Raw genomic sequence first — 22,046 nt, forward strand, 5'->3', positions numbered from 1 at the left:
TCCTATTTTTAGAAAAATGTTTCCAATAGACGCCACCACACGGGACTTATGGCAGACAGTTCCTAAGGTGGAGGGAGCAGTTTCTACTCTAGCAAAGCGTACTACTATCCCTGTCAAGGACAGTTGTGCTTTCTTAGATCCAATGGATAAAAAGTTAGAGGGTTACCTTAAGAAAAAGTTTATTCAACAAGGTTTTATCCTACAGCCCCTTGCATGCATTGCTCCTGTCACTGCTGCTGCAGCGTTCTGGTTTGAGTCTCTGGAAGAGGCTTTACAGGTAGCGACTCCATTGGATGACATACTTGACAAGCTTAGAGCACTTAAGCTAGCCAATTCTTTTGTTTCTGATGCCATTGTTCATTTGTCTAAACTAACGGCTAAGAATAATGGTTTTGCTATCCAGGCGCGCAGAGCGCTATGGCTTAAATCATGGTCAGCTGACTTTACTTCAAAGTCTAAGCTGCTTAACATTCCCTTCAAGGGGCAGACCCTATTCGGGCCTGGTTTGAAGGAGATTATTGCTGATATCACTGGAGGAAAAGGTCATGCCCTTCCTCAGGATAGGTCTAAATCAAAGGCCAAACAGTCTAATTTTTGTGCCTTTCGAAACTTCAAGGCAAGTGCGGCATCAACTTCCTCTAATGCAAAACAAGAGGGAACTTTTGCTCAGTCCAAGACGGTCTGGAGACCTAACCAGGCCTGGAGCAAAGGTAAGCAGGCCAAAAAGCCTGCTGCTGCCTCTAAGACAGCATGAAGAAACGGCCCCCTATCCGGTAACGGATCTAGTAGGGGGCAGACTTTCGCTCTTCGCCCAGACGTGGGCAAGAGATGTCCAGGATCCCTGGGCATTGGAAATTATATCCCAAGGATATCTTCTGGACTTCAAGGCTTCCCCCCCAAAAGGGAGATTTCACCTCTCACAATTATCTGCAAACCAGATAAAGAGAGAGGCATTCTTACACTGTGTACAACACCTCCTAGTTATGGGAGTGATCCATCCAGTTCCAAAGGAGGAACAGGGACAGGGATTTTACTCAAACCTGTTTGTGGTTCCCAAAAAAGAGGGAACCTTCAGAGCAATTTTGGATCTAAAGATCTTAAACAAATTCCTCAGAGTTCCATCATTCAAGATGGAGACTATTCGTACCATCCTACCTATGATCCAGGAGGGTCAATACATGACTACAGTGGATTTAAAGGATGCTTATCTTCACATTCCGATACACAAAGATCATCATCGGTTTCTCAGGTTTGCCTTCCAAAACAGGCATTACCAGTTTGTAGCTCTTCCCTTTGGGTTAGCTACAGCCCCAAGAATTTTTACGAAGGTTCTGGGGTCGCTTCTGGTGGTCCTAAGGCCGCGGGGCATAGCAGTGGCCCCTTATTTAGACTACATCCTGATTCAGGCGTCAAACTTCCAAATTGCCAAGTCTCATACGGACATAGTGTTGGCATTTCTGGGGTCGCATGGGTGGAAGGTGAATGAGGAAAAGAGTTATCTATCCCCCCTCACAAGAGTTTCCTTCCTAGGGACTCTGATAGATTCTGTAGAAATGAAAATTTACCTGACGGAGTCCAGGTTATCAAAACTTCTAAATTCCTGCCGTGTTCTTTATTCCATTCCTCGCCCTTCGGTGGCTCAGTGCATGGAAGTAATCGGCTTAATGGTAGCGACAATGGACATAGTGCCGTTTGCACGCCTACATCTCAGACCACTGCAACTCTGCATGCTCAGTCAGTGGAATGGGGATTACACAGATTTGTCCCCTCTACTAAATCTGGATCAAGAGACCAGGGAGTCTCTTCTCTGGTGGCTATCTCGGGTCCATCTGTATGACCTTTCATAGGCCAGATTGGACAATTGTAACGACAGATGCCAGCCTTCTAGGTTGGGGTGCAGTCTGGAACTCTCTGAAGGCTCAGGGATCGTGAACTCAGGAGGAGACACGATGTTAGAAGTCTCAAAGATAATTCCCTGGGCGGAGACTCACTCTTGCCACCTATCAGCTATCCATATCCCAGGTGTAGAGAACTGGGAGGCGGATTTTCTCAGTCGACAGACTTTTCATCCGGGGGAGTGGGAACTCCATCCAGAGGTGTTTGCACAATTGGTTCATCGTTGGGGCAAACCAGAACTGGATCTCATGGCGTCTTGCCAGAATGCCAAGCTTCCTTGTTACGGATCCAGGTCCAGGGACCCCAAGGCAACGCTGATAGATGCTCTAGCAGCGCCTTGGTCCTTCAACCTGGCTTATGTGTTTCCACCGTTTCCTCTGCTCCCTCGTCTGATTGCCAAAATCAAGCAGGAGAGAGCATCAGTGATCTTGATAGCGCCTGCGTGGCCACGCAGGACTTGGTATGCAGATCTGGTGGACATGTCATCCTTTCCACCATGGACTCTGCCGCTGAGACAGGACCTTCTGCTTCAAGGTCCTTTCAACCATCCAAATCTAATTTCTCTGAGGCTGACTGCCTGGAGATTGAACGCTTGATTTTATCAAAGCGTGGTTTCTCCGAGTCAGTCATTGATACCTTAATTCAGACACGAAAGCCTGTCACCAGGAAAATCTATCATAATATATGGCGTAAATATCTTTATTGGTGTGAATCCAAGGGCTACTCATGGAGTAAGGTCAGGATTCCCAGGATATTATCTTTTCTCCAAGAAGGATTGGAGAAAGGATTGTCAGCTAGTTCCTTCTAGTTCTGCACTATCTATTCTTTTGCACAAGCGTCTGGCGGATGTCCCAGACGTTCAGGCATTTTGTCAGGCTTTAGTTAGAATCAAGCCTGTGTTTAAACCTGTTGCTCCACCTTGGAGCTTAAAATAGGTTTTTAAAGTTCTTCAGGGGGTTCCGTTTGAACCTCTTCATTCCATAGATATCAAAGTTTTATCTTGGAAAGTTCTTTTTTTGGTAGCTATTTCCTCGGCTCGTAGAGTTTCCGAGTTATCTGCCTTACAATGTGATTCTCCTTATCTGATCTTCCATGCAGATAAGGTAGTTCTGCGTACCAAACCTGGGTTTTTCCCTAAGGTGGTATCTAATAAGAATATCAATCAAGAGATTGTTGTTCCGTCTTTGTGTCCTAATCCTTCTTCAAAGAAGGAACGTCTATTACACAATCTGGACGTGGTTCGTGCTTTAAAGTTTTACTTACAAGCTACTAAAGATTTTCGTCAAACATCTGCTTTGTTTGTTGTCTACTCTGGACAGAGGAGAGGTCAAAAGGCTTCGGCAACCTCTCTTTCTTTTTGGCTAAGAAGCATAATCCGCTTAGCCTATGAGACTGCTGGCCAGCAGCCTCCAGAAAGGATTACAGCTCATTCTACTAGAGCTGTGGCTTCCACATAGGCCTTTAAAAATGAGGCTTCTGTTGAACAGATTTGCAAGGCGGCGACTTGGTCTTCGCTTCATACTTTTTCAAAATTCTACAAATTTGATACTTTTGCTTCTTCGGAGGCTATTTTTGGGAGAAAGGTTTTACAGGCAGTGGTACCTTCCGTTTAAGTACCTGACTTGTCCCTCCCTTCATCCGTGTACTTTAGCTTTGGTATTGGTATCCCACATGTAATGGATGATCCGTGGACTGGATACACCTTACAAGAGAAAACATAATTTATGCTTACCTGATAAATTTATTTCTCTTGTGGTGTATCTAGTCCATGGCCCGCCCTGTCATTTTAATGTAGAAAAGAATGTCAGGAGTCGCAGGTAAGTTCAATTCAATCTTTGCATTTATTCAGGTAAAACAGGTCACAGAAAGGTAGAAACAGCCCTCCCTTCTTACTCTGGGCTTTAAAAAAGGAGTAAAAACATGTTATTGGCTGAATGGCTGTGGCCGGGTTAACTACTTCCTCCCCGGTAAAATAAACATTTAACACACAATCCAACTTACTAGTGAAATGTTTTTTATACTCTGTCTGTCTGTGACTAAGCTAAATGTAAAACTAAATTATTTAGTGAACTAAGTAATGTTATAGTATGTGGATAATACTATTTGACTTTAGCTGAGGGGAACGATGCTATGCACACTTTCTAAATATTAAAATTTCAGATTCCTAAATTTATACTTGACAATAGTCTATTTATAGTTTCTATACTATCTTGTTACTTGATACTGTATTTTAATATTTCACTCAACTTGTTGGCTAACGTTTTCATCCCTCATTATTGAGTACCACTAAGGATCACCCCTGGTGCTGATCCATATTAAAATTCAAATGCTATAATACAAGGATTGATTACTCTTTTTCTCAAGAGACTGTATTAAGTTATACCAACAAACAACTAAATTAAATTTCCATGGTCACAGTTCATTTAAGTACACTTGATAACCCTTATATAGCGAATTACTAATACAGACTAAAATCACAGTTTTTTATATATGATGTGATAAACTTATTCAAATAATTGTTTCAAATACTAATGCGTGCTATACTAAATCCAATGATTGATGAGGTCATAGGCTGAATTTAGGCCTGTTGGAGACCTTGTTTTCAATTTGAAAATCCAAAATATCTCCTTTTTGGCAAGCACAGACTCTCTGTCACCCCCTCTTCGCCCCGCATCCACAGTCTCAATGATTGTCCATTTAAAATGAGTGTTATCTTTAGTATGGAACAATTTGAAATGTTGGACTAGGGGGGTAGTCAGAAGGCCCGTCTTGATATCCAATAAATGCTCCCTGATGCGAACTCGTGCCTCCCTTGTGGTCATGCCCACATATTGTAAATTGCATGCCACACAGCCTGCTAAATAAATTACAAAAATATTTCGGCAATTCATGCACTTGTTGTGTTTGTACTCAGTGTCTGTTACACTGCATCTGAATCCATTGCCTGTCAGTAGGTGTTCACATGCCTTGCATGTAGAATTGTGACACCTAAAGACTCCCTTGCATCTGAGCCAAGAGCTCGTTTGTTCTCGCCGTTTACTTTTTAATTGTGTAGGGGCCAATAGATTGCCCATCGTGACTCCCTTTCTAAAGGAACATTTACAGCCCTTCTCTATCACACTGGCTAATGAATCATCCGCTGCTAGTAATTTGTAGTGTTTTCTTATTATTTGACTTATTTTATTGTATTGGGTACTGTAGTCTGTTACAAAATAAATGTTGTCACTGTTAGATACATTTGTTTCAGATTTATCTAGTAATTGTTTTCTGTTAGAGGAGGATACCTCTTTCTTAATTTTGTTAATCTCAGACAATTTATACCCTCTTGCCTTCAGGCGATCAGTTAGTTTTTTGGCATGCAATTCATACTGCTTAAAGTCACTGCAATTGCGTTTCAGTCGGGTAAACTGACCCTTTGCGACCGATCTAAAAACCTGCTTTGGATGACTGCTCCTGGCGTGGAGTAGAGTGTTGCCTGTTATTGGTTTTCTGTAGACCTCAGTTACAACTCCGACCTCGGGAATACCTCTCAAAGTGAGGTCCAGAAAATTTATCTGATATTTATTTAGTTCAAAAGTGAACTCAAGCCCAAAGCCATTGTGGTTTAACCAATTCACAAAAGTCTTGGCTTCTTCCACTGTGCCTCTCCACACCAGGAGCAGATCATCAATGTAGCGCCGATAGAATTGGATATTTCTCCTGAAGGGGTTCTCATCCCCATAGATGCGGGACAGCTCCCACCACCCCATGTAGAGGTTGGCGAAAGAAGGCGCAAACTTCGCGCCCATAGCTGTCCCGCATCTCTGGAGATAAAACACCCCCTCAAAAGAGAAATAATTGTGTGTCAAGAGAAACTGTACAACTCTTAGTACATAGTCAATTAACTCATCCGAAAAGCCAGTTTGTCTCCTCAGAAAAAATTCTATAGCCTCTAATCCCCTATCATGCGGTATAGAGGTATATAGGGCTTTAACATCTATTGTAAGCCACAGGTCTGAATCTTGCCATTCCATGTTCTCCATCAATTTTAGAACGTGTGTTGTGTCCTGCAAAAAGCTAGTTAATTTCCCTACCAAGGGTTGTAGTAATCCATCCAACCACTGTGAGGTTCTTTCCAATAAGGATCCTATGCCACTCACGATGGGTCTACCTGTGACCCCCTCCAGGGACTTGTGAACCTTTGGTAAATTATTAAAAATGGGGATCACTGGGTTCTCTACCTGGAGGAACTCACAGGTAGACCCATCCAAAATACCTAATTCCCTGCCATCATCTAGGATCTGTGCCAATTCCTTCTTGTATTTGATGGTCGGATCACCTCTCAAAACTTGATAGAACCTACTATTCAGCAGCTGTCTTTCTGCTTCTGCAACAAATTGGGTTCTTGACATTACCACCACCGAGCCACCCTTATCAGCATTCCTGATAACCAAATCTTCATTGGTTTGAAGCTTCTTCAGAGCTTCCCTTTCCTTAAAATTCAGATTATGCTGATTATTAGGGGTGGCCCGGTGTAGCAACGTCAAGTCCCTTTCAACTCTTGCTTGGAAAGTTTCTAATGCATCCCCTCTGCATTGTATTGGATAAAAACTGGAGGCTGATTTAAATGTTGGTATCTGAACTGTGACCATGGAAATTTAATTTAGTCGTTTGTTGGTATAACTTAATACAGTCTCTTGAGAAAAAGAGTAATCAATCCTTGTATTATAGCATTTGAATTTTAATATGGATCAGCACCAGGGGTGATCCTTAGTGGTACTCAATAATGAGGGATGAAAACGTTAGCCAACAAGTTGAGTGAGCTTCCTAATCACTATTGAAATATTAAAATACAGTATCAAGTAACAAGATAGTATAGAAACTATAAATAGACTATTGTCAAGTATAAATTTAGGAATCTGAAATTTTAATATTTAGAGAGTGTGCATAGCATCGTTCCCCTCAGCTAAAGTCAAATAGTATTATCCACATACTATAACATTACTTAGTTCACTAAATAATTTAGTTTTACATTTAGCTTAGTCACAGACAGACAGAGTATAAAAAACATTTCACTAGTAAGTTGGATTGTGTGTTAAATGTTTATTTTACCGGGGAGGAAGTAGTTAACCCGGCCACAGCCATTCAGCCAATAACATGTTTTTACTCCTTTTTTAAAGCCCAGAGTAAGAAGGGAGTGTATGAGCTATGATTACGGCATGTAGCCGAAATGCGTAAGCTTGTAACACTGGAGGGCTGTTTCTACCTTTCTGTGACCTGTTTTACGTGAATAAATGCAAAGATTGAATTGACCTTACCTGCGACTCCTGACATTCTTTTCTACATTTGCTGCAATAAGCCGCTGTTGGAGTCAGCAGGTCTACACTACCCATAATATCCATGTTCCAGTTGGATTCGCAAGCATGAGGACCAGCGATTGAAACAAAGAATCGGGGACTCCTTACCCCCCATAAGCCGGTATCCGCCTGGTGACATCACGCCTGTGAGCCGGGTGCATCAGAGTGCGACGCCTGTTCGAGTAGCCTGTTTGAGCGTGGAAGCTCCGAGCTAGAAACACAGATTTGCGGCGGCACAGTGAAAGTTTCACCGAAGGGCTTCAACAAACACAGGTTAATACACCGAGATGAGCGGCCGTGAAGAGGGGGGTAAGTTAAACATGCTTGATATTCTATTTAGATTAATCCTCATCAGATAGCCACACCGGGGTTTGTTTGCTCCTGTCCTCCATTGGGGATCAAACAGATCCTGTCATTTTAAGGCAGGTATTTTTTAATTTTAAACTACAGTCACCACTGCACCCTATGGTTTCTCCTTTCTCTGCTTGTTTTCGGTCGAATGACTGAATATGGCAGTTAGGGGAGGAGCTATATAGCAGCTCTGCTGTGGGTGATCCTCTTGCAACTTCCTATTGGGAAGGAGAATATCCCACAAGTAATGGATGATCCGTGGACTGGATATACCACAAGAGAAATAAATTTATCAGGTAAGCATAAATTATGTTTTTCTGCCATTTTCTGGCCCCTGTATCACGTGACAGCCACAGACTAGTATGCGTATACCCTGTGAGCTCGTGCACATGCTCAGTAGGAGCTGGTGCAAATTGTGATAATGGAAGTCAAATTGTGTTCTCTTTCTGAATCATGAAAATTTAATTTTGACTTAAGTATCCCTTAAAGGTAACAGTATACTGTCCCTTTAAGGTTAAAGGGACAGTAAAGTCATGATTAGAAAGAACACAAGTCTTTCCTTCAAAAGAGTTTCAAACTGACCGGCATCTCCCCACCCGAGGAACACCCATAAATAAACCCCCCACCTAATAAGGTCACTAACCCTTTGCCATATATTTAAATATCTATTTCATTGGATGCAATCTTAAAGGGACAGTCTAGACAAAAGTAAACTTTCATGATACAAATAGGGCATGTAATTTTAAACAACTTTCCAATTTACTTTTATCATCAAATTTACTTTGTTCTCTTGGTATTCTTTGTTGAAAGCTAAACCTAGGTAGGCTCATATGCTAATTTCTAAGCTCTTGAAGACATCTCTTATTTCAGTGCATTTTGACAGTTTTCACAGCTAGACGCTGCTAGTTCATGTGTGTCATATAGATAGCATTGTGTTCACTTCCGTAGAGTTAATAATGAGTCGGCACTGATTGGCAAAAATAAAAGTCTGTCAAAAGTACTGAGATAAGGGGGCAGTCTGCAGAGGCTTAGATAGAAGGTAATCACAGAGGTAAAAAGTATATTAATATAACTCAGATAAGGGGCAGTCTGCAGAGGCTTAGATACAGGGTAATCACAGAGGTAAAAAGTATATTAATATAACTGAGATTAGGATCAGTCTGCAGAGGCTTAGATACAAGGTAGTCACAGAGGTAAAAAGTATATTAATATAATTGAGATAAGGGGCAGTCTGCAGAGGCTTAGATACAAGGTAATCACAGAGGTAACAAGTGTATTAATATAACTGAGATAAGGAGCAGTCTGCAGAGGGTTAGATACAAGGTAATCACAGAGGTAAAAAGTATATTAATATAACTGAGATAAGGGGCTGTCTGCAGAGGCTTAGATACAAGGTAATCACAGAGGTAAAAAGTATAATATAACTGAGATAAGGAGCAGTCGCAGAGGCTTAGATACAAGGTAATCACAGAGGTAAAAAGTATATTAATATAACTGAGATAAGGGGGCAGTCTGCAGAGGCTTAGATACAGGGTAATCACAGAGGTAAAAAGTATATTAATATAACTGAGATAAAGGGGCAGTCTGCAGAGGCTTAGATACAAGGTAATCACAGAGGTAAAAAGTGTATTAATATAACAGAGATAAGGAGCAGTCAGCAGAGGCTTAGATACAAGGTAATTACAGAGGTAAAAAATATATTAATATAACTGATATAAGGAGCAGTCAGCAGAGGCTTAGATACAAGGTAATCACAGATGTAAAAAGTATATTAATATAACTGATATAAGGGGCAGTTTGCAGAGGCTTAGATACAAGGTAATCACAGAGGTAAAACATGTATTAATATAACTGAGATAAGGGGCAGTTTGCAGAGGCTTAGATACAAGGTAATCACAGAGGTAAAAAGTATATTAATATAACTGAGATAAGGAGCAGTCTGCTGAGGCTTAGATACAAGGTAATTACAGAGGTAAAAAGTAAATTAATATAACTGAGATAAGGAGCAGTCTGCAGAGGCTTAGATACAGGGTAATTACAGAGGTAAAAAGTATATTAATATAACTGATATAAGAAGCAGTCTGCAGAGGCTTAGATACATGGTAATCACAGAAGTAAAATGTATATTAATATAACTGAGATAAGGAGTAGTTTGCAGAGGCTTAGCTACAAGGTAATCACAGAGGTAAAAAGTATATTAATATAGCTGAGATAAGGGGCAGTCTGTAGAGGCTTAGATACAAGGTAATCACAGAGGTAAAAAGTATATTAATATAACTGAGATACGGGGCAGTCTGCAGAGGATTAGATACAAGGTAATCACAGAGGTAAAAAGTATATTAATATAACTGAGATAAGGAGCAGTCTGCAGAGGCTTAGATACAAGGTAATCACAGAGGTAAAAAGTATATTAATATAACTGAGATAAGGAGCAGTCTGCAGAGGCTTAGATACAAGGTAATCACAGAGGTAAAAAGTATATTAATATAAATGAGATACGGGGCAGTCTGCAGAGGCTTAGCTACACGGTCATCACAGAGGTAAAAAGTATATTCATATAACTGAGATAAGGGGCAGTCTGCAGAGGCTTAGATACAGGGTAATCACAGAGGTAAAAAGTATATTAATATAACTGAGATAAGGAACAGTTTGCAGAGGCTTAGATACAAGGTAATCACAGAGGTAGAAAGTATATTAATATAACTCAAATAAGGGGCAGTCTGCAGAGGCTTAGATATAAGGTAATCACAGAGGTAAAAAGTATATTAATATAACTGAGATACTGGGCAGTCTGCAGAGGCTTAGCTACACGGTCATCACAGAGGTAAAAAGTATATTCATATAACCGAGATAAGGAACAGTTTGCAGAGGCTTAGATACAGGGTAATCACATAGGTAAAAAGTATATTAATATAACACTGGTGGTTATGCAGATCCGGATGTATCTTCTTAAACAATAACATTTTTCAAGCAGACTGTCCCTTTAAGGGTGCTGATGAAATTGAAGTTGAGAAGATTTTTTTCTATCCATAGAGATTTTAATATTATATTCATTGGAAGGGTTATGGTGCTGAAGACTTTTCCTGTCTTTCATGTACTCCCCAATTAATATGCCTGCCTCATTAAACTCACTCTTCTCAACCTTGTCCCTCTTGTACCTTCAGGTTGTGCTCAGAGCAGGCGCCAGGGTACTGGAGCAGCGGGCCCACAAGCTCCGTTCGAAGCTTGATAAATGGGCCCCAATGTGTCAAATTTCTACTCACATAAACTTAAGCTCAAGTATCATGCAATCCTGATTCACAAAGCTGTCGGGCTCAGCTCACTCAGTGATGGTGAAATCTGTAGTTGTGTCTCCACAAATTAAGAAACAAGAATATAGTGTGATACTGAGTATAACAGATGTAAATTTAATTTGTTCGATATATACTCACCCTTTTCAGGAGCTAAACATCAGCTCCTGATATATAAGCAGGCCTGATATCGGCTATCAGGGAGGCCACACAAAAGCAAAGATCCGGAACCGCTATATAAACAATTACATATATTAAAAGTATAAAAACATACTATATGTTAAAAATGGATACCAGGACTTGAAGTTACTAAGGGCTACAAAGGATACGTGTAACAACCAAAGTTTTATCCAAAGTCTACAGAGAGGATGGTGATGGATTGTTTTGAAACAAACAATATATCCATTGAGTTACCACTTCAATACAGAGAAAAGCCCTTCACTGTGATGTCGCTGTATCCATGTGCTACCCGACATACGTTTCGCCACGCCCCCATGGCTTTTTCAATGGTGATAATCTAGCGGTCTGGTGATTCTTCTTTTAAGCAAGCAACATCCAATAACAATGGACTAAATTATTTTAGATATTTAGATAATCCAATAACAAACAGTGTTGGATTGTAATGGACATTAAAGGTGGTATCCCATTGTTTGTAACATGTGAATTATCTGATTCATTGCATCAAGGAAAATATAACCAGATTTACATAGAGAATTTTCAAATTCTCTAGCACACAATATATATTATACAGGACATTTAAGGTGGTATTGCATAATATAGAAATAATAGAATAAATATTTAGTATCACAGACAAAATATATACAAAATATCTAAAATCATTTAGTCCATTAAATTTCATCTTTTTTGAGATAAAAATATAGATTATCATAATTAGAAATAATGGAATATGTATAGATACAACGCAATAAGGCAACATATGTTAATATGTTAAAAAGGGAAGCAGGGATGATCCAGGAAGCTATAGACTGTTAGTCTGACATCAATAGTGGGGAAGATATTTGAAGGGATTATAAGGGATTATATTGATGAGCATATTCGTGTAAACAAGATTATGAGTTCTAATCAGCATGGTTTTAGGAGAAATAGATCATGTCAAGCTAATCTAATTGGATTCTACGAGGAAGTAAGTAAAAATATAGATAAAGGGGAATCAGTTGATATGATATACTTAGATTTTGCAAAAGCGTTTGATACAGTGTCACATGAGAGATTAATTCACAAAATTAAGGGACTGGGAATAGCTGAAAATGTTAGCTCATGGATAAATAACTGGATAAAAGATAGGGAGCAGACAGGGATCAGTACTGGGCCCTGTTCTTTTTAATCTTTTTATAAATGACTTTTTGCAAATGATAGTAAGTAAAGTAAGATCATTAGGTCAGAGCAGGATGAACTTTCGTTACAAAGGGATCTGCAAAATTTAGAAGTATGGGCAGGTAAATGGAAAATGAGATTTAATACGGGAAAATGCAAGGTTCTACATTTTGGAAGTAAAAATAAGCAGGCAAAGTATTATTTAAATGGGACAAGACTTAGCCAAACACAGGAGGAAAGGGATAACAAGCTAAAGATGGATGCACAATGCAGGGCAGCGACTTCAAAGGCTAATAAGATGCTAGCATGTATTAAAAGAAGCATTGATGCAAGGGAGGAAAGCATAATTCTATCACTATATAAAGCCCTGGTAAGACCTCACCTTGAGTATGGAGTGCAGTTCTGAGGACCGATCGCAAAAAAAGACATTGCAGAACTAGAAAAAGTTCAGAGAAGGGCCACAAAGCTAATATGGGGATTGGAGAATTTAAGCTATGAGGAGAGGCTAGCCAAACTGGGTCTGTTTTCTTTAGAAAAAACATAATTTATGTAAGAATTTACCTGATAAATTCATTTCTTTCATATTGGCAAGAGTCCATGAGCTAGTGACGTATGGGATATACATTCCTACCAGGAGGGGCAAAGTTTCCCAAACCTCAAAATGCCTATAAATACACCCCCACCACACCCACAATTCAGTTTAACAAATAACCAAGAAGTGGGGTGATAAGAAAGGAGCGAAAGCATCAACAAGGAATTGGAATAATTGTGCTTTATACAAAAAAATCATAACCACCATAAAAAGGGTGGGCCTCATGGACTCTTGCCAATATGAAAGAAATGAATTTATTAGGTAAATTCTTACATAAATTATGTTTTCTTTCATGTAATTGGCAAGAGTCCCATGTATGGGATAGCAAATACCCAAGATGTGGAACTCCACGCAAGAGTCACTAGAGAGGGAGGGATAAAAATAAAGACAGCCAATTCCGCTGAAAAATGAATCCACAACCCAAATCAAAAGTTTAATCTTTATAATGGAAAAAACTGAAATTATAAGCAGAAGAATCAAACTGAAACAGCTGTCTGAAGTACTTTTCTACCAAAAACTGCTTCTGAAGAAAACATCAAAATGGTAGAATTTAGTAAAAGTATGCAAAGAAGACCAAGTTGCTGCTTTGCAAATCTGATCAACAGAAGCTTCATTCTTAAAAGCCCAGGAAGTAGAAACTGACCTAGTAGAATGAGCCGTAATCCTCTGAGGTGGGGATTTACCCGACTCCAAATAAGCATGATAAATCAAAAGCTTTAACCAAGATGCCAAAGGAATGGCAGAAGACTTCTGACCTTTCCTAGAACCAGAAAAGATAACAAATAGACTAGAAGTCTTTCTGAAATCTTTAATAGCTTCAACATAATATTTCAAAGCTCTTACCACATCCAAAGAATGTAAAGATCTCTCCAAAGAATTCTTAGGATTAGGACACAATGAAGGGACAACAATTTCTCTACTAAGTCCGCAAAACCGCCTTATCCTGATGAAAAATCAGAAAAGGAGACTCACAAGAAAGAGCAGATAATTCAGAAACTCTTCTAGCAGAAGAGATGGCCAAAAGGAACAATACTTTCCAAGAAAGTAATTTAATGTCCAGATAATGCATAGGCTCAAACAGAGGAGCCTGTAAAGCCCTCAAAACCAAATTAAGACTCCAAGGAGGAGAGATTGACTTAATAACAGGCTTGATATGAACCAAAGTCTGTACAAAACAATGAATATCAGGAAGATTAGCAATTTTTCTGTGGAACAGAACAGAAAGAGCAGAGATTTGTCCTTTCAAGGAACTTGCAGACAAACCCTTATCCAAATCATCCTGAAGAAACTGTAAAATTCTAGGAATTCTAAAAGAATGTCAAGAGAATTTATGAGAAGAACACCATGAAATGTAAGTCTTCCAAACTCAGTAATAAATCTAGACACAGATTTGTGAGCCTGCAACATAGTATTAATCACTAAGTCAGAGAAACCTCTATGACTAAGCACTAAGCGTTCAATCTCCATACCTTCAAATTTAATGATTTGAGATCCTGATAGAAAAATGGGCCTTGAGATAGAAGGTCTGGCCTTAACGGAAGTGGCCAAGGTTGGCAACTGGACATCCGAACAAGATCCGCATACCAAAACCTGTGTGGCCATGCTGGAGCCACCAGCAGTACAAATGAACGCTCCATTATGATTTTGGAAATCACTCTTGGAAGAAGAACTAGAGGTGGAAAGATATAAGCAGGTTGATAACTCCAAGGAAGTGACAACGCATCCACTGCTTCCGCCTGAGGATCCCTGGACCTGGACAGATACCTGGGAAGTTTCCTGTTTAGATGAGAAGCCATCAGATCTATTTCTGGAAGCCCCCACATCTGAACAATCTGAAAAAACACATCTGGGTGAAGAGACCACTCTCCCGGGTGTAAAGTCTGGCGACTGAGATAATCCGCTTCCCAATTGTCTATACCTGGGATATGGACCGCAGAGATTAGACAGGAGCTAGATTCCACCCATGCAAGTATACGAGATACTTCTTTCATAGCTTGAGGACTGTGAGTCCCACCTTGATGATTGACATACGCCACGGTTGTGACATTGTTTGTCTGAAAACAAATAAACGGTTCTCTCTTCAGAAGAGGCCAAAACTAAAGAGCTCTGAGAATCGCACGGAGTTCCAAAATATTGATTGGTAATCTCGCCTCTTGAGATTTCCAAACCCCCTGAGCTGTCAGAGATCCCCAGACAGCTCCCCAACCTGAAAGACGTGCATCTGTTGTAATCACAGTCCAGGTTGGACGAACAAAAGAGGCTCCTTGAACTAAACGATGGTGATCTAACCACCAAGTCAGAGATAGTCGAATATTGGGATTTAAGGATATTAATTGTGATATCTTTGTATAATCCCTGCACCATTGGCTCAGCATACAAAGATGAAGAGGTCTCATGTGAAAACGAGCAAAGGGGATCGCGTCCGATGCTGCAGTCATGAGACCTAAAACCTCCATGCACAAAGCTACTGAAGGGAATGATTGAAACTGAAGGTCCCGACAAGCTGAAACCAATTTCAGATGTCTTTTGTCTGTTAGAGACAAAGTCATAAATACTGAATCTATTTGGAATCCTAAAAAGGTTACCCTTGTCTGAGGAATCAAGGAACTTTTTGGTAAATTGAGCCTCCAACCATGTCTTTGAAGAAACAACACTAGTTGATTTATGTGAGATTCTGCAGAATGTAAAGACTGAGCAAGTACCAAGATATTGTCCACATAAGGAAACACCGCAATACCCCGCTCTCTGATTACAGAGAGTAGGGCACCGAGAACCTTGAATATGCAATAAAAATTACCCTTGATGGGACAGAATACAGCCGCAGGATTCTGTGCAGGTAAAAAAGAGACTTTATTGTAAGATCATTAACAGGGTGTCAAACAAACTCAGGGGTACACTGAAACAATAGCAAACGTCCCACCGAGAACCTTGAAAAGATCATTGGAGCTGTTGCTAGGCCAAAAGGAAGAGCAACAAATTAGTAATGCTTGTCTAGAAAAGAGAATCTCAGAAACTGATAGTGATCTGGATGAATCGGAATATGAAGATATGCATCCTGTAAGTCTATTGTGGACATATAATGCCCTTGCTGAACAAAAGGCAGAATAGTCCTTATAGTCACCATCTTGAATGTTGGTATTCTTACATAACGATTCAAAATTTTTAGATCCAGAACAGGTCTGAAAGAATTCTCCTTCTTTGGAACAATGAATAGATTTGAATAAAACCCCAGACCCCGTTCCTGAAAAGTAACTGGCACAATTACCCCAGATAACTCCAGTTCTGAAACACACTTCAGGAAAGCCTGAGCCTTTACTGGGTTCACTGGAATGCGTGAGAGAAAGAAACTTCTCACAGGCGGTCTTACTTTGAAACCTATGCTGTACCCTTGAGAAACAATGTTCTGAATCCAATGATTTTGGATTGAATTGATCCAAACATACTTGTAAAATCTTAGTCTGCCCCCTACCAGCTGCGCTGGAATGAGGGCCGCACCTTCATGCGGACTTGGGGGCTGATTTTGATTTTTTAAATGTCTTGGATTTATTCCAGACTGGAGAAGGCTTCCAATTGGAAACCGTTCATTTAGGGGAAGGGTCAGGTTTCTGTTCCTTATTCTGACAAAAGGAATGAAAACGGTTAGCAGCCCTAAATTTACCCTTAGATTTTTTATCCTGAGGCAAAAAAGCTCCCTTCCCCCCAGTGACAGTTGAAATAATAGAATCCAACTGAGAACCAAATAATTTATTACCTTGGAAAGAAAGAGATAGCAACGTTAATTTAGAAGTCATATCAGCATTCCAAGATTTAAGCCATAAAGCTCTTCTAGCTAAAATAGCTAAAGACATATACCTGACATCAATTCTAATGATATCAAAAATGGCATCACAAATGAAATTATTGGCATGTTGAATTAGCTTAACTATGCTATACACATTATGATCTGGTACTTGTTGCGCTAAAGTTTCCAACCAAAAAGTTGAAGCCATAACAACATCAGCCAAAGAAATAGCAGGCCTAAGAAGATGACCTGAACATAAATAAGCCTTCCTTAGATAAGATTCAAGCTTCCTATCTAAAGGATCTTTAAAAGAAGTACTATCTGCCGTAGGAATAGTAGTACGCTTTGCAAGAGTAGAGATGGCCCCATCAACTTTGGGGATCTTTTGCCAAAACTCCAATCTATCAGTCGGCAAAGGATTCAGTTTCTTAAACCTTGAAGAAGGAGTAAATGAAGTACCCAGTCTATTCCATTCCCTAGAAATTACATCTGAAATAGCATCAGGAACTGGAAAAACCTCTGGAATAACTACATGAGGTTTAAAAACCAAATTTAAACGTTTACTGGTTTTAATATCAAGAGGACTAGTCTCCTCCATATCTAATGCAATCAACACCTCTTTTAATAAGGAACGAATATACTCCATTTTAAATAAATATGAAGTTTTGTCAGTGTCAATATCTGAGGCAGAATCATCTGAACCAGATAGATTCTCATCAGAGATAGATAAATCAGAATGCTGTCGGTCATTTAAAAATTCATCGAATTTATGAGAAGTTTTAAAAGACCTTTTACGTTTATTAGAAGGTGGTATAACAGACAGAGCCTTCTGAATAGAATTAGAAACAAATTCTCTCACATTAAAAGGAATATCCTGAACATTAGATGTTGAAGGAACAACAACAGGTAATGGATTACTACTAATGGAAATATTGTCTGGGTTAGAAAGTTTATCATGACAACTAACACAAACTACAGCGGGAGGAACAGTTACCACAAGTTTACAACAAATGCACTTAGCTTTGGTAGAACCGACATCTGGCAGCAGGATTCCAGAAGTAGATTCTGAGACAGGGTCAGATTGAGACATCTTTCAATATGTAATAGAAAAAACAACATATAAAGCAAAATGATCAATTTCCTTATATGACAGTTTCAGGAATGGGAAAAAATGCAAACAAAATAAGCCTCTGGAAACCAGAAGCAAAATGAAATAAGGATTTAAATAATTTCAAAAATCTGGCACCAAGTATGATGCCCACAACTGACAAAATATTTTTTGGCGCCAAGAATGTCTGCAACAAACACGAGCGTCATAGATGACGCAACTACATGAAAACTCTCCGGAAATGACGAAATTACGTCAACAAACGTAATTCTCGCGCCAAAAAAGTCTCACGCCAAAAATGACGCAATAAATGATAGCATTTTACGCTCCCGCAAGCCTAACAGCCCGCAATTTAGAAAAGAAAGTCAATTTGAAAAATTTTCAGGTAAGAAAAATTCTTTTTTTTTTTTTTTTTAATATGCATTTCCCAAAATGAAACTGACAGTCTGTAAGAAGGAAATGTACTGATTAACCTGAATCATGGCAAATATAAGTACAAAACATATATTTAGAACTTTAAATATAAAGTGCCAAACCATAGCTGAGAGTGTCTTAAATAAAAGAAAACATACCAAAAGACACTCATCTACATAAAGTAGATAGCCAAACCAGTACTGAAACGAGAATCAGTAGAGGTAATGGTATATAAGAGTATATCGTCGATCTGAAAAGGGAGGTAGGAGATGAATCGCTACGACCGATAACAGAGAACCTATGAAATAGATCCCCATTAGGATGACCATTGTATTCAATAGGTAATACTCCCTTCACATCCCTCTGTCATTCACTGCACTCTGAGAGGAACCGGGCTTCAACATGCTGAGAAGCGCATATCAACGTAGAAATCTAGCACAAACTTAGTTCACCACCTCCATAGGAGGCAAAGTTTGTAAAACTGAATTGTGGGTGTGGTGGGGGTGTATTTATAGGCATTTTGAGGTTTGGGAATCTTTGCCCCTCCTGGTAGGAATGTATATCCCATACGTCACTAGCTCATGGACTCTTGCCAATTACATGAAAGAAAAGGCGCTTGAGAGGTGACATGATTACTTTCTATAAATATATTCAAGGCCCATATACAGAGCTGGCATAAGCTCTGTTTATTCCAAGAAAATTGTTTGTGACAAGAGGTCACAATTTAAGGTTGGAGGAAAGGAGATTTAATCTCTTGCAACTGTAAGAGCAATAAAATTGTGGAACTCATTACCAAAGGAGGTAGTGGATGCGAATACCCTAGATACATTTAAAAAATGTATGTCTATAAACAAAATTCATAGATATGATTGCGAGTATTAATGCGTAACATTTTAGTGGGATTATTTAAGCTTAACTGGAGCTTTTTGTAAGTATTTTAGATTTGTATAGGTTGAACTCGATGGACTTCAGTCTTTTTTCAACCTCATCTACTATGTTACTATGTAATGCTTATTCTGTGAGAAAATGGCATAATTCAAAACCCACATTTAGGCCAAATGGAATGAGAGTATTAAAGGGACATAATACTCATATCCTAAATCACTTGAAACTGCTGCAGTATAACTGTAAAAAGCTGACAGGAAAATATCACCTGAGCATCTCTATGTAAAAAAGGAAGATATTTTACCTCACAACTTGCTCAGCTCAGCAGAGTAAGTTCTGTGTAAAAAGTTATACTCAGTTACTGCCCAGCTGCAGGTAAAAAAAAAAAAAAAATGAAGAAATGAACAGCAGCCAATCAGCATCAACAGTGCTGAGGTCATGACCTCTTTTACTGTGATCTCATGAGATTTGACTTAACATTCATGAGATTTCATAGTAAATTTCCTTAAACTGAATAGGGAAATAAGATGACTGTTCACAAAGCTCACTCCCTTAGCTGTCCCAGGACAGACATACTGATTTGCTGCTTAAAGTCCTTTGCAATGGGATGTGGCTACTGAGGAACTTTTTTTTTTTTTTTTTTCAAAAGAGCTTTATTGAATAAATCAAAGGTTTACAATATTCATAACCAGGCTTACAGTACAACGAATAGAGTAACTTGTAATCATGCAAACCTGTGTATACATAAATACATATCTCTTTCTCTTTTTTTTTTTAATTATAAACATATTGTCTTGCAATATAACATCAGGAAACTTATGTTTCAGTCTTCAAAAGTCCAAGGTTTTAAATGTAAGGTACCAACAAATTGTGAGGTTTAACTAGTGTTGTTGCTTCAGCCATCAGCACAGCTGTTACGTAGAGAAAGTTGTTGTAGTTGAAAGTAGAGACGGGAAGAAGTAATGTGAGAAAGAGAGAGGGGAGAAGAGGGAAAAAAAACAAACAAAAAAAACAACAACCCGGTTTCCAATTAAATGACGATGGGAGGGGATGTAGGGGGGGAGAGGAGAAGGAAGGGATACAGGTCAATTTAAATAGTACCATTCCAGATTGCCAGGATCATCTCATGAGTATCAAGTTTGTTTATCTTAAGATAGTGGTATCTCTCTAGGGTAATTAGTTCCATAACCTACAGCCTCCACTCCTCTAATGATGGTACTACTTGGGTTTTCCATCTTTTGGGAATGAGTTTTTTTGCTCCTGTAATCATTATTAGCAGAAGGGCCAGTTTAGCAGGGTCTTTAATGGTGGGTAGGGAGCAAAACAGTATACTTTCTGGGGTGTTTGGTATAGGGGTATTCAAAATGTTTGACATGATAGGGATAATATTTGCCCAATAATTGTTCAATTTGGGACATGACCACCATATATGTGACAATGATCCCTCACCTCCGCACCCTCTCCAGCAAGAGTTGCTCAGCGAGGGGAAAATTTTGTGAAGCTTGACCGGAGTGAGATACCAACAGCTCAAGAGTTTAAAATGAGTCTCTTGTATAGTGGAGGAAACCGAGGAGCGCTTCATGAGCTCGAAGGCCTTCAGCCATGTATTAGCTTCTAGTTCTCGAGGTAACTCCTTATTCCAAGCTATAGTGTAAGAGGGGAGTGGGGGCTCTGCATCGGAGGAAGTTATTTTATATATGATGAATATAAGGTGTCGTGGTGTGTTCGAGAGGGTACAAAGAACTTCGAAAGATGTGAGCTCTCTGCCTAGGCTTTCCCTGCTTTTGTGGTGGGAGATATAATGGAGCAGTCTGCTAAAATTAAGCCATGAGGAAAAAATCTCCCTATGGGCCTCAGCCATTTGTCCCTGCGTTTTCAGTGTGTTATTTTCCTTGAGGAATCTCATGGATCCCTCTCCTATACTGTAAGGGTGCTTTAGGCGATAGCCCATCCTCCAGTATGGGAGGTCTGGGTTTTCAATAATCGGCGTGAGAGGCGAGATTCTGGAGGAAATGTGAGTGCTTGTTGCCAAAGTTTTATCCCATTCTGTTAGCGTTTCTGTGGTTATTAAGTATTTGGACAATTGTTTTGGCCTGTGAGCGGGGGGGGGGGGGATCCATGCCAATGTCCCCATGTTATTCAGTGCAAATATTTGCCTGTCTAGTTGAATCCAGGCTTTGTTTGTTTTGTTGTGTGACCACTCTACAACCCTTTGTAGAAGAATTGCTCTTCTATATGCTACCAAATTTGGTAACCCCAATCCCCCTCTATTCCTAGGTAGATACATGGTCCTCCTTGGAACCCTGGGTCTAGTGTTTGCCCAAATATAGCGCTCTATTGTGGCTTGAAGTTGTTTAATGAAGCCCTCTGGTAGTGGTATTGGTAGCGCCTGGAGGAAGTAGAGAATTCTTGGGAGGATATTCATCTTAAAGACTCCTATCCTCCCCAGCCAGGAGATAGGTTTATTCTTCCAGCTAGAGAGATCTCTAACAATGTCCTCCCTCAAGGGAATATAGTTTTGTTTAAAGAGATCTTGGACACATGGAGTAAGATGAATTCCCAATTACTTAAGTTTAGTTCGGGCTATTGGGATCGAATATTTTTCATGTAGGGCATCAATATGTTGTGGAGGGGTATTAATGTTCATAAGTTCAGATTTGTTTAAATTAAGGAGAAAGTTAGAAACTGCCCCATAGGAGTCCAATTCCCTCAACAATTCTGGAATAAATGTTTCCGCCTTAGTTAGGGTAAAAAGTACATCGTCAGCGTATAACGCCTGTTTACTCTCTTGATCTCCAACTGTGATACCTGAAATTTTGTCATTTAACCTAATTTTTTGGGCGAGGACCTCTATTGATATGGAAAATAATAAGGGTGAGAGTGGGCATCCCTGCCTTGTCCCATTGCTGATGTGAAAAGAGTCAGACAGCGTCCCATTAACCCGAACCCTTGCGTTCGGGGCTGAGTATAGTGCCATTGTCATATTTAAAAAAGCTGCTGTTATACCCATTTCGCTCATTGCCCTTCGAAGGAAAGGCCAGCCTACCCTATCGAAGGC

The sequence above is a fragment of the Bombina bombina genome, chromosome 4 (genome assembly GCF_027579735.1).
Source record: "Bombina bombina isolate aBomBom1 chromosome 4, aBomBom1.pri, whole genome shotgun sequence".
Taxonomy (NCBI): Eukaryota; Metazoa; Chordata; class Amphibia; order Anura; family Bombinatoridae; genus Bombina; species Bombina bombina.